The following is a 16,431-nucleotide window of genomic DNA, read 5'->3' as shown; positions in this document are numbered from 1 at the left end:
GATCAGCTTCCTATGAAAAATGTTCTGATGGATGTGGTGGTAGCAGATATTCCTCCAAGGTTTGTCATGCTTCTTTCCAGGTCTTGGGTAGCGAAATTGAAAGGGACACTATAGCTAGATTTCTCCTATGCAACAATCCCGGTGTTTGGACAAATGAGGAAGTTATATCGGGAACAAAAAATGAAATATATGATCACAAGCAAGGAGAAACCAATAAATCATCCTATTAATTATGTACATACAGATTTAGAGTCTTTTGTTTTGTTTTCAGATAGTTTAAATGAGATAGATAGTCAGATAGTAGAAGCAGATGACATTCCGGAAATAACAGAAAATTTCAGAGAAATTTTGAAGAAAGAAAGACAAGAAAAGCAGGAAAACGTTGGGCAATCAGCTGAAAGTGATGGACAGCAAGCAGACAAGGCACAACAAACAGATTTCCAGCACTTACAAGAGGAGGAAGAAGGCTTGTGGACCATGGATTTCGATGGAGCAGTAGGGAATGATGGCGCTGGTATTGGAATTTGGGTACACAGTCCTTTCTCCGTCCCAAACAAAGTGCCTAGTAGCGTGAGAGTTTGCTCTTACAAGCTGGCCTTTAAATGTTCAAATAATGAAGCTGAGTATGAAACTATGATTGCTGGCCTGAAGATTCTTAGAAAGCTGAATGCAAAGAGGATTTCGGTATATGGTGACTCCGAGTTGGTAATAAAACAGGTCAGAGGTGAGTATCAAGCAAAACATCCTAGGATGCGGGCTTATCGTAATGCAGTTTTAGACATCTTGAAGTTATTTTCAGAATACACCTTGACATGTGTGCCTCGTATACAAAATAGTATTGCTGATGCTCTTGCCAAGGCAGTGAGCAGCTTGAAGAACCCCATGAAATCCAGCAATAAATTTGAAATCCATGTCAAGCATCGTCCAACCATTCCAGACAATCAGCAATATTGGCAAGTGTTTCAAGATGATGAGGAGATTAAGGATTTTCTGCTCAACAAAGGCAAGTTCAAAGAAACCTCAATCGATGTAGAAAACGATGAAGGCAAAGGGAATGGTACAGATGAAGTGCAGATCAATCAAATGGACGTATTACAGTTGAAGAATAACATCATTCCTAAAGGCTTGATACCTCTAGAGGAACTTTTTGATCAGGATGATGTAGCCCGCAAGCCAACATTGCAGCCGACAGAGAAGGGTGTAGAAGAAGTCAACATCGGTACAGCTGCCAATCCAAAGTTGGTAAAATTGTCCAAAGCATTACCGCCAAAGATCAAGGACAAATACATCAGTTTGATGGCTTCATTTGCAGATGTGTTTGCTTGGGATTATTCTGATTTAAAGACCTATGATACAAATATTATTCAGCACACAATACCCATCAAGCCCAACCAAAAACCATTTAGACAAAAGCTGAGAAGGATAAATCCAAAGTTGCTGCCATCTATCGAAAAGGAGGTAAATAGGTTGTATAAGTCAAGTATCATTGTGCCCATCAGATTTTCAGATTGGATATCTAACTTAGTGCCTGTACGCAAGAAGACCGGTGAGATCCGCCTATGCATTGATTTCAGAAATCTGAATAAGGTCTCATTGAAGGACAACTATCCGCTGCCCAAGATGGACCATATACTTCAACGAGTAGTGGGGGCATCTCGTATGTCATTGCTTGATGGTTATTCCGGATATAACCAAATTTCTGTCCATGAAGATGATAGAGACAAGACAACATTCACCACTCCATGGGGAACCTTTCACTATGCCAAAATGCCCTTCGGTTTAAAGAATGCAGGTGCCACATTTCAGTGGGCAATGGACTTGGCGTTTGCAAATGAGAAGGATGTGTTTTTGGTGGTGTACTTGGATGATTTGACGGTATTTTCCAAATCTGATGAAGAGCACATGCATCACCTAAAAATTGTCTTTCAAAAATGCAGGAAATATGGTCTATCGCTGAATCCTAAGAAGAGATTGTTCGCCATGGAGGAAGGCAAATTACTTGGGAACATCATTTCAAAGGATGGAATTCGTATAGACCCAGCATGTGTGCAAGCAATTCAACAAATCGATCTGCCCAAGAACAAAAAGGAAATACAATCATTCAATGGTAAAATGAATTTTCTGCGTCGTTTTGTGCCTAATCTTGCAGAACACTTAAGAGAAATGACCAACATGCTTAAGAAGGACAGCCAGGTGAAATGGACAGAGGAGGCTGTAAAATATTTCAACTTGGTCAAATTGGCCCTTTCTTCAGCTCCAGTTCTAGTAAGCCCGGACTACACTCAGGATTTCATATTGTTTTCATTTGCTTCTGAGCACACTATGGCAGCGGTATTATTGCAGAAGAGAGATGATCATGAAATACCATTGCATTCTTCAGTAGGGCTATAAGGGATGCAGCTTTAAAGTACAACATTATTGAGAAGCAAGCCCTGGCATTGGTGAAGGCCTTGAAGGATTTCTGGATATATATCCTACATTCTCACATTCTGGTCTATGTTCCTAATATTGCTGTAAAGGATGTTTTAGTGCAGACCGACTCGGAAGGGAGAAGAGGAAAATGGATTACAGCCTTGCTGGAATATGATGTGGAGATAAAGCCTACAAAGCTGGTCAAAGGACAGGGGTTGGCGAAGCTAATGTCTGAATCAAACTTGCATGCATTGGACATAAATCTGATCGCTGCCATGTCCAATGAGAATGAGGAAGGAACATCAATTTAGGTATCCAAAATGTTTGCTTTATCCCCATGGTATTCAGATATAATATATGTGCTGAAAAATATATCACCATTGCCCGGCATGACTAGAAACAAAGCGAGAACACTCAAATTGGAGGCTGCCAAGTTTTGTATTTTGAATTCTGCATTGTATTGGAAAGATCCCGGTGGCATTTTGTTAAATTGTCTAGTGGAAGAGGAGGCAAAGAAAGCCATGGAGGATTTCCACGGAGGAGAGTGTGGTGGTCATCTTCTTTGGAAATCAACAGTGAACAAAATTTTGAGAGCATGGTACTACTGGCCTACTTTGTTTGCTGATGTGCATAAGATGGTCAAGCGCTGTCATAAATGTCAAATTTTCGAAGGAGAACAGAAATTACAACCTTTGCCACTTAAGCCTATTGAAGTGAGCGCTCCCTTCTAGCAGTGGGGGTTGGATTTCATTGGGGAAATTCATCCCGCCTCTTCTGGACAGCATAGATGGATCCTTACAGCGACAAACTATTTCACAAAATGCATTAAGGCAGCCCCTACCAGACAAGCCACGAACACGGTAATCATTTCATTTCTCGAAAATAACATCTTGTCTCGCTTTGGTTGTCCAAACAAATTAATCATCGATAATGCAGCAGCTTTCAAATAAAAAAGAATGGTAGAATTTTGTCATAAGTATCACATAATTTTGGGTCATTCAACTACCTATCATCTGCAAGGCAATGGATTGGTGGAATATTCGAATAAATCTTTGGTCAACTTCATCAAGAAGTTGCTGGAAATAAATAAGAAGAGCTGGAACAAGAGGTTGGTCCATGCGCTTTGGGCAGATCGGATCAGTCAGAAAAAGTCTATTGGTATGTCACCGTTTGAGCTTGTTTATGGAGTTGACACAGTATTCCCCGCCTCTCTTGCTGCCCCGGTGGTCAGACTTCTTCAGGAGGCCGACAACGAAGAAGATCCCATGCAAAGAAGGCTGAATCAAATGATCCACTTGCAGCAAACAAGAGAAGAAGTTTTCAAGAACACATCCAAGTTGCAGGAGAAGATAAAGAAAATCTATGACAGAAAAGCAAAAGCAGAGAAATTTCAGTTGGATGATGTGGTGCTGAAGTGGGATGCAAGGAATGAAGAGAAAGGCAAGCACGAAAAGTTTGAAAATCTGTGGAAAGGTCCTTTCAAGATTGCAGCATATAGGGGTCAGAATGCTTTTCTTCTAAAGGAAATGAATGGGGAAGATTGTCCTGGAGGGCCGATCAATGGTTGGCTGCTCAAGCGGTATCACTACTGATCTATTAACGCTGCTTCCACTGTCATTGTAAATACCATTTTTTATTTCAGTTTGGTTTCAGTTTGGAAAGTTAGTTTTTGAGTTATTTCAATGTCAAGTAGAGCCAATTTCTTGGTCATTTCAGTTTTATAAATAAGTCAGAGTCCTATGCTGTTTATCGAAATGATGACTCCACAGCCCAATGGACAAAAGGCACTGTCTAGCTCCTCTAGAGATCTGCTGTTCTTGGCACCTCCAAGGAGCTACCATCCCCAATTGGAGCCAATGTTAGAGTCGGTCTGGTCAACCCTCTGTCAGAGATCAAAACTCTTTATGCATTTCAATTTTAGGTGTCCCGCTCCATTCACTCAGCTGCATTTCGCTAGGGACATGCCATGATCTGACGGAGACAGTCATGCTAGTCATTTTCCTTCATGTCTAGCCCCTGCTGGCTCAGGTCTTGGTCCATAATCACCGAAGCTCATGACAGTCCAGGTCTGGTCCTTTATAGGACAAAGTCATTTTTTATGATTGGGTCTAGGAATTCATCAATTTGGTCTTGGAAAACATGTCCAGAACAAGCCATGCAGGCCAGAGGGAGGTCTTACACAGCTATGGTTCAGAAAGCTTCATCATCAGCTGAAGAGACTTTGACTCTTCTTCAAAACTCTGTTTTGAAGAAAAGTCAAACAAGCTCAATTATGACAATTTTTTTTCAAAAAATCACCAGTTGACTTTTCAGATGCAGTTATGATTTACATGGCCCAATGCTCTGTCGTACAGTCCCTGCAAAGAGGTGCTGAAAATTTCATCATTTGAGCCAAAATGTCAAAGGGAAAGTGAAAATCAGTGTGTCTAAAGGTCAATGAAAAAGTGCAAAACTCAACATTAGAAAAGGGGTTTTCAAAGAGACAAAAATCAAACCCATCTCCTCCAAGGCTATAAATACATGTTTTGACCCAAACCAAAAGCATTGTGCTCTTGCAAGCTTTGGAGAGACATTGCAAAAGTGAGAAAGCGAAATTGTGAGCGTTTGAGTGAGTGAGAGTTGGATTTCGAGGGCGCGGTGCATACACCAAGGAGCGCGGCGCACACAGAGGGCGCGGCGCACACGCAGCCAGCCCGCAGTGGGAAATTTACAAGGGCGCGATGCACACCCAGCGTGCAACACACTGGGCTTGGCGCGCGACGCACACAGCCAGGGACATAAAAAATTGCCAAACCACTTCAAGTCTTGGTGAAGGCTAGCAAAACAAGAGGTAGGCCCTATGGACACCTCTTCTCCATCAATTTTGTCATTGATATGGTGTTTATGAGATGTTTAAATGTCACCCAAAAGCATAAGGTCAACCATGAAAAAATCACAAAGAAAAACGATGGCTGGGGTTACAAAATTGTGATGATAGCACCAAGGTTTCACTCCACTCCCCTTGTCCCCTCACCCATCATCTTTCTCATCTCCCCTTGACTATTTTTCCTGAGAACCCCACCCTAAAACCACTACATAACCCTTTCCCTATCCCTGCAAGCAATTCATGGTGAAATTCTGAGCGCGCGGTGCACACACAAGGAGGCGCGGCGCACTCATTGTGCGCGGCGCACTGGGAGCCGGTTCACAGTGTAAAAATGCCACTGGCGCGGCGCACTGGGCAGTGCGTGCGGCGCACAGAGATATAAGCCCAGAAAACCACCAATTTGCCTAAAATTTTTGTGAATGCCTATCAAACTTGAGAGGTAGACCAACTATCTTCACTCTTGGCATTAAACTTGAGAATAATACCATGATTTTGATGAGTATAAATCTAATGCCAAAAATTTTTTTAGTAAACAAAAGAAGACACAAAGAAATCAAGCTCCTAGGGTTTTTGCTACAGTAACAGTGTTGTCAAAGTGTTCTCCTACCCTGCCCCTATCACCATTTTCCCTGCATCATTTTCCCCTTATCATCACCCTAACACCACTGTAATCATATTCCTTTTTCCCCCTCCTCCTATGACTCAAAAAACCCAAACCCTACCAAAATAAATTCAAACCCTACCCCATCAATACTATACCCAAAACACTCCCAAATCCCTGATAAATCTCTCCCTTTAGCCCCTATTCCCATTTCATCATTCCTCTCCTAATACTCCCTGTTTTATTGTCCCCTTGGTGACAAATTTTCAGAGCATCTACCAGTTCCATTGGATTCAGAGGGCAGCATAAAACTCAGGGTACAAACAACAGTAATGGCATCAGAAGTTTCATCAGAGTATGAGGAGGGGACCCACAGTGACACATCTTCAGGAGAGAGGGCCCATAGGAGACATCACCGGAGTGGCAGACATCTTAGAGATGAGCCAAACACCCTCACTGAGCTGCAGGCATGCCCTCTTGCCATGTCTTGTTTCCAGCACTTGGCATGTTATGAATTTTGTCAAAGGGTGGCAAATGTCAGAGTGACTTCCATCTCCATTTTGTAATGATTCGAGTAACTTCCCAACCCCTGGGCGTTCTATCTCTTCCTCACACATTCTATATATTGTATGCAAGTTATTTGCAAAGGGTTGGTTGGCTTGTAACTTCTGGGAGACTGTGGGGAAAGAAACTTTGTTTCTTCACTGTGTATTTTTGACAGAGAATTAATGAAAGGCAGCGGCTCTGTTTCATGAGATTCTTGTGGTTGTGAGTGTAGAGAATGTGACTCTTATGTTTTCATATGTATTTCATTATGTTTCATTATTCATTTCATGTTCATTTCTAGTGAGATTTTCCGAGTGAGATTAGGTAGAATTCAATTTTATTGCTCTGCCTATGGGAAAATTTCATGTTCAGTGTTATTCTTCTGTTGAAAAGGATTCATGTCACTATGCCCTTTTCACTTTCTTCAGCAATCTATTCATGCCGCAGTACCTCAAACTAACTTTGTTACATTTCCCGCCTACCTTGCCTCATGGAATAATTTGTGCCTTTGTATTAAATTCTCTGTTCTTTGCTGAGCGCCAGTCCCATAAACATCCCAGAAGCTCGGTCATTCATAAAATTGTTTCCAGAATCCCTATTCACTTACTAGCCTAAGGTAAATAGTTTGTTGTAAGTCATCTCAGACCGTTTTCGATTATCTATTCACTGAGCGTGACTCGGAGAGAGCCCTCTCCTGTTCTGGTAGGGCTAGCTACCAGACTGAGCGTGGTTTGTGGTTACCCTAATTTTTGCCTTCCTTCAGCCTAAGGCAGATTTAGGTGCTAACAGAATCCATATTTATAGATGGTACCAACAAAAATATGGAGAATGAGAAAAAGAGAAACAAAAAGAACAAGAAGAAGGGCCTTCAAAATCAATAAGCTTAGAAACAAGAGTCTCATCTTCCTAGTCGAAGTGGTTCAGCCAATAGTATGCAAAATTCAGAAGATCAAGAACCAAAGGTATTGCACCAAAATGAATCCAAAGGTATAGATGCTAATGATTTTTTATTGAGTTATAATTTTGAGGATTCATATTTTAGTCATGTTGCATTTCCTAGTAAAGATGAGGATGATATTAGGGATCTTAGAGTTGATAATTCTAGACTAACATGAGCATGTAAGGATCAAGAAAAAATATTGCAGATCTGTGATGATAAAGAGGCCAAGCTCAAGGAAGAGATTGTCATCTTGAATACTAAGTTGGAAGAATATGAAATATTGGAGGAAGGTATGAGGAAGTGGTATCAAGAGAAGGAAATCAAATGTGAAAAATCAGAAGCTGAAGTGGTGTCCTTGAGAAAGTAGTGAAAGATGGAGAGGAGTATCGTGGCCTTGGATAGTTTGCTTGAGATTTAGAGATCACCACTGGATAAATCTGGTCTTAGATTTCAAAAGGGTGAGTCTAGTTTGCATGCAAGCAAAAACTCCAAATTTGAACCAAAAGAACCTGTAGCAAATAATGCCAACAAAAAGAGTAGCAAAGAGAGAAGCCAACAACAAATTAAGCATCAGAGCAAACAACAACTGAGAAGAAAATCTCAAGGAGCACCTACATTTAGAAGATCTTTTTCTCCTAGAGAGGACCATGGAAGATCTATACGATTTCAAAGGAATCAAAGTCCCTTCATTCCTTTGATGGCAAAGGTTGAGTGTTACAACTACCACAAGCTTGTACATGTTGTAGCCAACTGCAAGAGCATAACATATAGATCTAATCAATGGAGCTTGCAGCAATATAAACATCCAAGGAGATTGGCCATTAGGTATAATTGTGATTTTATGGTTATTTCTATTCGTGTAACATGTTTGGCCATAAGACACCTGATTTCAAATCTAACCAATGGAGGAGAAGCACATTGAATGCAAGGTATAGATCTAGCATGAGAAGCATGGGATTTGATCCTCTTGCTTCATATCTTGGCCATGTGGAGTGCTATACTTGTCATAAATTTGGCCATATGGCAAGAGACTGTTTGTTGCCTCGTTACTTAAGGAAAAAATGAAAAGAACAACAAAAACAAAGATCTCCTAGCAAAAAACCAGTGGAGGAAGAAAGAAGCAGCCAAATATTGTATGGAGAAAGAAGGAGTTACAACTCTTCAAGTAGTGAAGAGAAACCCCTTTTGCAGTCCTTGATTATTTCACGCATACTTATAGAGGACTGCAGATGATTATGAGAATAGCACAATCTCAAGGGGAGAATATGGTAGATTATGGAAACTTGAGGAGTATTAGTAGCGTGATTTTTTGATCTAGTTCAGCCATGCATTTTTAGCTAAGCATGATCAACATACTCATGAGGCATGATCTCAAGGGGACTATTGACAGCTATATAAGTACCTAAAGTAGAATTGGCAATATCCATCAGGAAAGAGGCTTAAGAGAGAATAACCCAAGATAGTAGTGAGCCACTATGCATTACTAACGTTATCCATGACCTAGAAGAGAGTGTTCTAAAGCATGACAGAAGAGAACGAGGCTACTATTCTATTTATGATGATTTTATCCAAATTTTGTGTGCATTTCAGGATGTTATCTCGACCTTCTTGTAGTTTTTGTTGATCATTTTCATCTACCCTAGCATGAGAAGATGTGGTAATGACATGCATATGTGACTTGAAACTTGGGGCTAGCCATATGTAGGTTGTTATATGTAGTTTTTACAACCATGTACCTTCTCTTGTTTCATCATTATGTATTGGTTGAGATTCCAAGTTAATAGTATGTTGAGTCTTCATGGTGTTAGGCATGTATTGGATGAGTTTCATGGTGAAGAAACATCATTGAAATCCATATAAATAAGTTGCCTTCACACCCAATATAACACCCTTCACCATAGAAGACCATTTTTCTTCAAAATCTATGGAACATCACCTTCTTTAAAAGACCAAGAGGGACCAACCTATCCTAAGAACCAATGATATGTGCCTCCATAAAGAAGATGAAATATTTTTAATATATGCATGGGATCTAGGAAATGGGCAATCTCAAGATGCTCCTAATATGGAAGATCATAAAATAAATATTTAATTCCCTTCATCCAAATATCCATTTTTTCAACATAAGTGTCAAAAAATTTAGGCTCATCAAACATAATTTACCCATTTGAATTAAGCAATTCTTCAATTCCTTTTCTTTTTATGTGTTGTTTCCCTAATCCAATCTATTGGTGTCATTATCTCATGTCTTCGAGTTCTCTCTAGTTTACCATTGAAATCATATGAAAGTTTTATATAAGGGTGGTCTTCTGAGAGGTATACCCTTGAACAATCATACATTTAATTTCATAGGAAGTTGGACCACCTAGCCTTTATAAGATGTCCAAAAAATTTTACACACATGAAACACGTTTGTTACAAGACTTGCAATGTTATTGCATAGAAAACACCTCAACATAAAAAAGATAGTTGCGCAAAATTAATTCTACCAAATAATATTACAGATACAAAAAATTGAATCAATATGCTTACCAGAGAAAACTCCTTGTCTTGGATAATTGTACATGGAATATGCGTATATGCAGTACACTGCAAAAGGCCTATCCATTGGAAATGGTCATGAGTCATTAATTACATGTATCCCTTCACATTGATGCTTAAATTCAATGATTAATGGTTGAAGGTAGACATCCATTCTCTTTTCTTTCCTTCTACCTAGGATTATAGGATCCAACATAAGATGTTCATTCTTTATGGACAATGATGGTGGATATCATTATTGATGAATACCATTGGAAAAACATAATCATTGGTGTTTTGTAGGGAATATGGATTAACTCCATCCATGTATATGCTCAATCTAGGCTACATACTTCATCCTTGAATTTATCAAGCCATGTATTCTGTATATGCTTCAAGGTTATTCACATAAAACAATGACAAGGTAAACACAATGAACTATAACTTGGGATTTTATTTTTAGGAAATTTGAACAAAAGCATGGAAATATCATCTTGATTATGTTTTTTCTTGAATATAGGATTTCACATACAAATAGTAGAGTATAACCGATTGCCAAATTACAAAGCCAAAAGCACATGGAAAACAACTACAAAACCGATAAAAGTGAAGAAAGGCATGAAAGTGAAAATACTCATGAAAGGTTAGACTAATGAAAGGCATTTATTTTTCTATAAACACGTTAGATATACGTATGATTATTTACATATTTACAAAAGTAATGATGTGAGTTCATGCAGAATGTTTTTTGAGAATTAGTCCATTTACAGAGAGAGTTTCTCTCCTTCCTTGAAGATCTTGTAAGACAAAGGTAGATGGACCAACTTGTTCTACAATCTCAAATGGGCCTAACCACAATTTTTGAAACTTAGTATGTTTACCTTTTTCTTTATGGGATTTGTCCCATTGCAACACTAGATCACCAATTTTAAAACTTTTATTACCAATTGAACCATGATCGAACCATTTTTTTATAACTTTCTAATGTTTAGCATAGGTTTGATTTGCTTTCTCCCTTTATTAAATATCTGAGATAATATTTGTTGAAGGGAAGAACAAGGTTATTCTTCAATTTATTGTACTAAATCCAAGGAAAGAAAAAAAATATTTGGAGGAAGAACTTCCTCCTTCCCATAAACTAGGAAGTAGGGAAAGGTGCCTAATGATGCCTTATAGCTTATCCTATCAACCCAAAGAGATAAAATTAAGGCATTGTGCGAATTTATTTTATTGTCTTCTATAGTTTGTTTGATAATCCTTAAGAGATTATTATTGGTAGATTCTGCTAACCCATTGCCTTCATGATAGTAGTTGGTAGAATACTTAATTTTAAAACCTCTTTTAAGAGCAAATTCAGTTAGTGCATTATCGGAGCATTGTCAAACATTAAGGCGCTCAGGAGACCGAACCTAGTGATAATATGTTGATAAATAAAATTAATGACTTGTTGTGAATTAACAACTTTCAAAGGGGTGTCCTCCACCCATTTTGTGAAATAATATGTAACTATGAGAATATACCTATGTTTCTTAAAGGAATGATGAATGATCTCAGTTATTATGTCCAGTACCCTTTTCTCAAAAGGTTGTTCAATGTTGATTGGTTGTAATGGTAAGGTCGTATTACTTTCTCTACTTGAAGTTGTTTGATGGATTTTTAATTTTCTGACATAAGCATGGGCATCTTTAAATAAATTTGGTGAGTCGTAGCTAGCATGAAGGATTTTATGTGTAGTTGTGTCACCTCCATAATGTCCACCGAACAATCCATCGTGCTTTTCCTACAAGACCTTTTCAACCTCAGATTTCTCAAGACATCTAAGCGAAACAAAGTCATTATGTCATTATTTTTTCAAAAAATAGTACCATTTGCAAGTTGATATTGATTTTATTTCAATCTTAGGGATCTTTTCTTTTTAGGCTCTAATTCAGTATGTGCATATCCATGGGTTAAATAAAATATGAGGTTTGCATATTGAGAATCTAAGTTGATAAGACATACCTCTTGTGTATCTTTATGTTCACCTAAGATGTTTTCTAATGAAGTATCACTACAACGAACAACCAGCTTACATAATCCTGGAAAGTTTGATTTCCATGTTTTACTCTTGAAGATTTTTAACCAAATTTTCTCTTTTTCCACTGAGTTCTTTTTGAATTAGCAGTGGTATCACTTCTGGAAATGGTACAATTACTTTTGTAAGAGACTTAAGCAGCAAGGATATGAAATGTTTGACAAACTTGAAGACTGCATATGCTTGTTTCTCAACTTCAGAGTAGTTCAGCTCTGCCCCTGTAATGTTGAGTCATTGAAGGCAATCAGGGCTTCTTCTCCTTCATCATTCTTTTGTGTTAATACAACTACATATGAATGATTAGAAGTGAAAGTATATAAAATAAATTATTTTCAATAATCAAGAGAAGATAGAGAAGGAGCCTGTATTATGGCTTGCTTGATTGAGTCAAAGGAATTTTTCTCAGTTATACCCCACTTATAAGTTGCATTTTTTCTAATCATATTTTGTAATGGAATGAAGAGTTCAGAAAAATCTACGACAAAACGCTTTACAAAATTGATTTGTCCTAGAAAGGATTGCATTGATTTTTTTTTGTGAGGCAAAACAATTTCATAAATGACTTTAATTTATCAACATCTATTGTGATGCCTTCTTTAGAAAGAATTAATCCTAATATTTTTCCCTTAGGTAAGGAAAAATATGATTTTTTAGGGTTAAGAGAAATGCCATACTTTCTACACCTTTCAAAAAAAAAAATTGGTTTTGTAAATGATTACCTCATTTTTTAGATTAAATAGTAATGTCATCAAGGTAAATTACTACTAATTTATTGATAATACCTATGAATGATGTATACATGGCTCTCTGAAATGTGGCTCCTGCATTAATCAAACCAAAAGGAATTTTATGATATGCATACATACTGTTAACGGGAAAAGTGTCTATTCAGAACGACCCTATCCCACTGAGGTGTGACAGTGACCTCAGAAACAAACAGGGAAAACTACTTTCGTATTCTCCTTTATGAACTATAAACTAAGAGGAATAGGATGAACCAACCCGTGTCTTGCGCTAGTCCTTTGATCCAATCTCTCTCCTCTTTGACAGCTTCCAGCTACCTGCTCCCTTACTTGCCCAGCTTCACCAAGTCCTTGTAAGATCACAGAAGAAGGAAACTACACAAAGACATGGATTTATATTCATAAATAGCTTAGGATCAGATTTAAGCTAAACATACAAATGTAAACAACATCAATGATATACAAGCATGTAGGAGAAACTCAAATAGTTTTATTGATAAAACAAGAAGATCCAGGAGGAGTTACAACCGATGATTCCTGATCCAGCATCAACCTCCCAGCATAGAATCCCCTCTTCACCTCCAACAAAGCATAAATCACCCAATACTCTGATATCTATCTCAAAACCAACAGCAATTCTCTGCAATGTACAAAATTCCAGCCTCTGGATCTCTTGGATGAGGGATCCATATATAGATGTATGCAAAGAGGATGAGTCAGCTCATAAATTGATTAGTGGCTTCTCTCTGTCAGTTCTTGCTTCCACTTGGAGACTGAGAGCCTCTTACTCATCACTGGTCGAATTCAGTGAGGCAAGTGTCACTGGAGAAGATTCTGGAAGCTTCCATTGTCTCTCCACCTCGTGGAATGACTCTGCCACTTGTCATTTCCCGCTCAACACACCCTGGTAGTGCATTTAGGTGCGTTGCAATGCACCTAGCCAGTGTATTTGGGTTCTTTGCAACGCAGCTAGCTAGTGGAGCAGCTGAAATGATCCTGATTTGACTAGTTCTAAGCAGTTTCTGGTGGAGAACTTCTGGGAGAAGCTGTAATTTGTTGACCTTGTTCCTTTAGGAGTAATAACAACACTTTTAAGGACTTAGGAGCCCTTGGTTTATGGACATTTCATGCTTGGAGCTGTAAGGCACAAAAATGTCTATAAAAATACCCCATTTGGTTCTAAAGGTATTCTTCAACCTATCAACAGGATGTACCATAATCTGATTATAACCTAAAAAGCCATCTAAGAAAGACTTTAATTCAGAGCCTACCACTGATTGCAAAATTTGCTCCATAGGAGGAAATGGGAGATTATGTCTCTCAAATGCCTTTATAAATTCCTAAAATCTATACAAATCCTAATATCACCATTCTTGTTCTGTACTGGGACTAGGTTAGATACAATCTTGGAATGTCTCACATGAAAAATGATCTTGGCCTTGAGTAGTTTATTTCGTTAAACTTTAATATGAGACTCAAGATTATGATGAATTTTCCTGAGTTTCTATTCGCCTGGCTTGACTTTTAGCACCATGGGAATAGTATGTTGGATAGTTGAAGTTCATATGTTTTGAGGCCATCATAGCTCCATCCAAAAGCATCCTTATATCTTCTAAGCAGGTGAATGAAGCCAAGTCTTTCATCGGGAGAAATACGAAGTCCTAAGTTGATATTTTGGGGTTTTTATTTAGAACCTAAATTGATAACCTCAAAACTTAAAATAGAACTCTGTATTTTGCAATTAATTGGGCGTTTGAATCTATCTTTAAGGTTTCAGAGATCCTCCAACTTAACTACTAATTCAGGCAACACATAATCTGTTTTGTTTTATTTAGAGGTTTTACTAAGTTCCTTATCATGCATATCCTCATCAATAATTTGTTCATAATAGGTCCCTTCAGATGTAAGAAAACTTATGATGTTGACATCATTGTTGAAAAATCTCCAGTTGGTGATATTATCAAGAATATAAGGATGAAAAATCAACTTGATTGAAAAGTGATCAGAACTAAATTATTCTGGTGGAATCAAATTAGAAGCAAAATTAGCTAATAAGTCAGCACTTGCATTTTGTAATATGGGAATAGGAGTGATATTAAATGCCACAAAATGATATGTGAAGCCCTGAACCAAAGATTGATGGTGCTTTAGATGGTTAGAAACACAATGAATGTTATTTCTTACCTACTTGATGACTATCTCTTAATCACCATAGGCTTTCAGGTAATTGACATTTAATCTAATTTCTTTTTGTAATCTTTGCATAAGTGATTCATATTATACCATGTTATTTGTGCATTCAAATTCAAGTCTGCTGGTAAGCATGGTATTTTATTTTTTTGGGCTGACCAAAATACTACTTGCTCCTGCACCATCATTAGACTTTGATCCATCGAAATAAAGGGTCCAAAACAAATCATTAGAGGAATTCTGAGGTCTAAAATTGGCCTCAAAACAAAAATGTACAACCTAAATCAACTTTATAAGAACTAGTAAGATTCAAGATGATGATTTCAATCATGGGGGATGATTCACCATTTTTGGAGTAAAAAAGTAAAAACATTAAAAAATAAAAAAAACTAAAAAAAAAACTACTTTTTTCAACACGTATTTTTAACTTATCTCCCTACTGTTTTACTCAAATTTCAAGTGGAAGCACTCGTGGGATGAAGAATTTAATTCCTCATCCAAGGATTACCCATGTTTCATACTTTCGATGGACTCTGCTACACAAAAAATGAGAAATACATGAAAAAATGTGATTGCAATAACATGTTTTTATGTATTTCACATTTTTCGCATAGCAGGGTCCATCGAAAGTATGCAATATGGGTACTCTTTGGATGAGGAATTAAATTCCACATCCAACAAGTTCTCATGTTTGAAATTTGAGTAAAAACATAGGGAGATAAGTTGAAAATATGAGTTTGAAAAGTGGTTTTTTCATTTTTCCCTCTAAAATTTGATGATATAATCCAATATTATTTTATTATTTCCACTATTATTTTACAATATTCCTTAGGAGGCCCGTTTTATACCTAAAAATTTCTCTAGTCTCTCTACACAATTATTTATAGAAGAATCTAAAATATTTACACATCAAGATGAACCTATTTGTGAAAAGATTTCAATTTTGGATGAAACAAATTCTAAAGGATGAGACAAAATCTGGGCAGGAAAATTACAAGAAAATCATTCAGTAGAATAATTACCAAGGATATTATTTATGAAGGCAATATGTTCATTTTTTGCGTCAAGACCAGTCATTGTATACTTCATGTGTTTTTCTCTATCAATCCAAGTCTGGTTTGGTTTTCCATTTAGGGTAGCTAGAGGTGAGACCAATCAATAGCAAAATAGTCATTAAGATTTTCAAACTAGTCTCTAATCAATATAAGACCATAGAATTCTAAAATATAAGCAACAAAAATGTCAATAAATTGGAAAACAGTAGGATTTGATGAAAATTTAATCAATACCTTATTCATATCACCTAAAACTCTGACTTTTGTTCTGTCTAGTTTAACTATTTGAGTGGCGGATTTTTGTGGTTTCACCTTAAAATTTAAGAAAAATGAATAGGGCATAATATTTGATGAAGTGCCCGAATCAACTAAACAATTATGAATTTTTTTTCTTAAAACTTCAAAAGTTAAAAGAAAGGGAGGTGTATGAGAATTCAACGGTCACCAGTGAGGATGGTATCTGTTGGATTAGCCTTGTCTGAAG

Source organism: Pinus tabuliformis, chromosome 8, assembly GCF_031772625.1.
Source record: "Pinus tabuliformis cultivar Carrire ecotype Pingquan chromosome 8, CPIR1, whole genome shotgun sequence".
Taxonomy (NCBI): domain Eukaryota; kingdom Viridiplantae; phylum Streptophyta; class Pinopsida; order Pinales; family Pinaceae; genus Pinus; species Pinus tabuliformis.
This window is presented reverse-complemented; position numbering follows the sequence as displayed.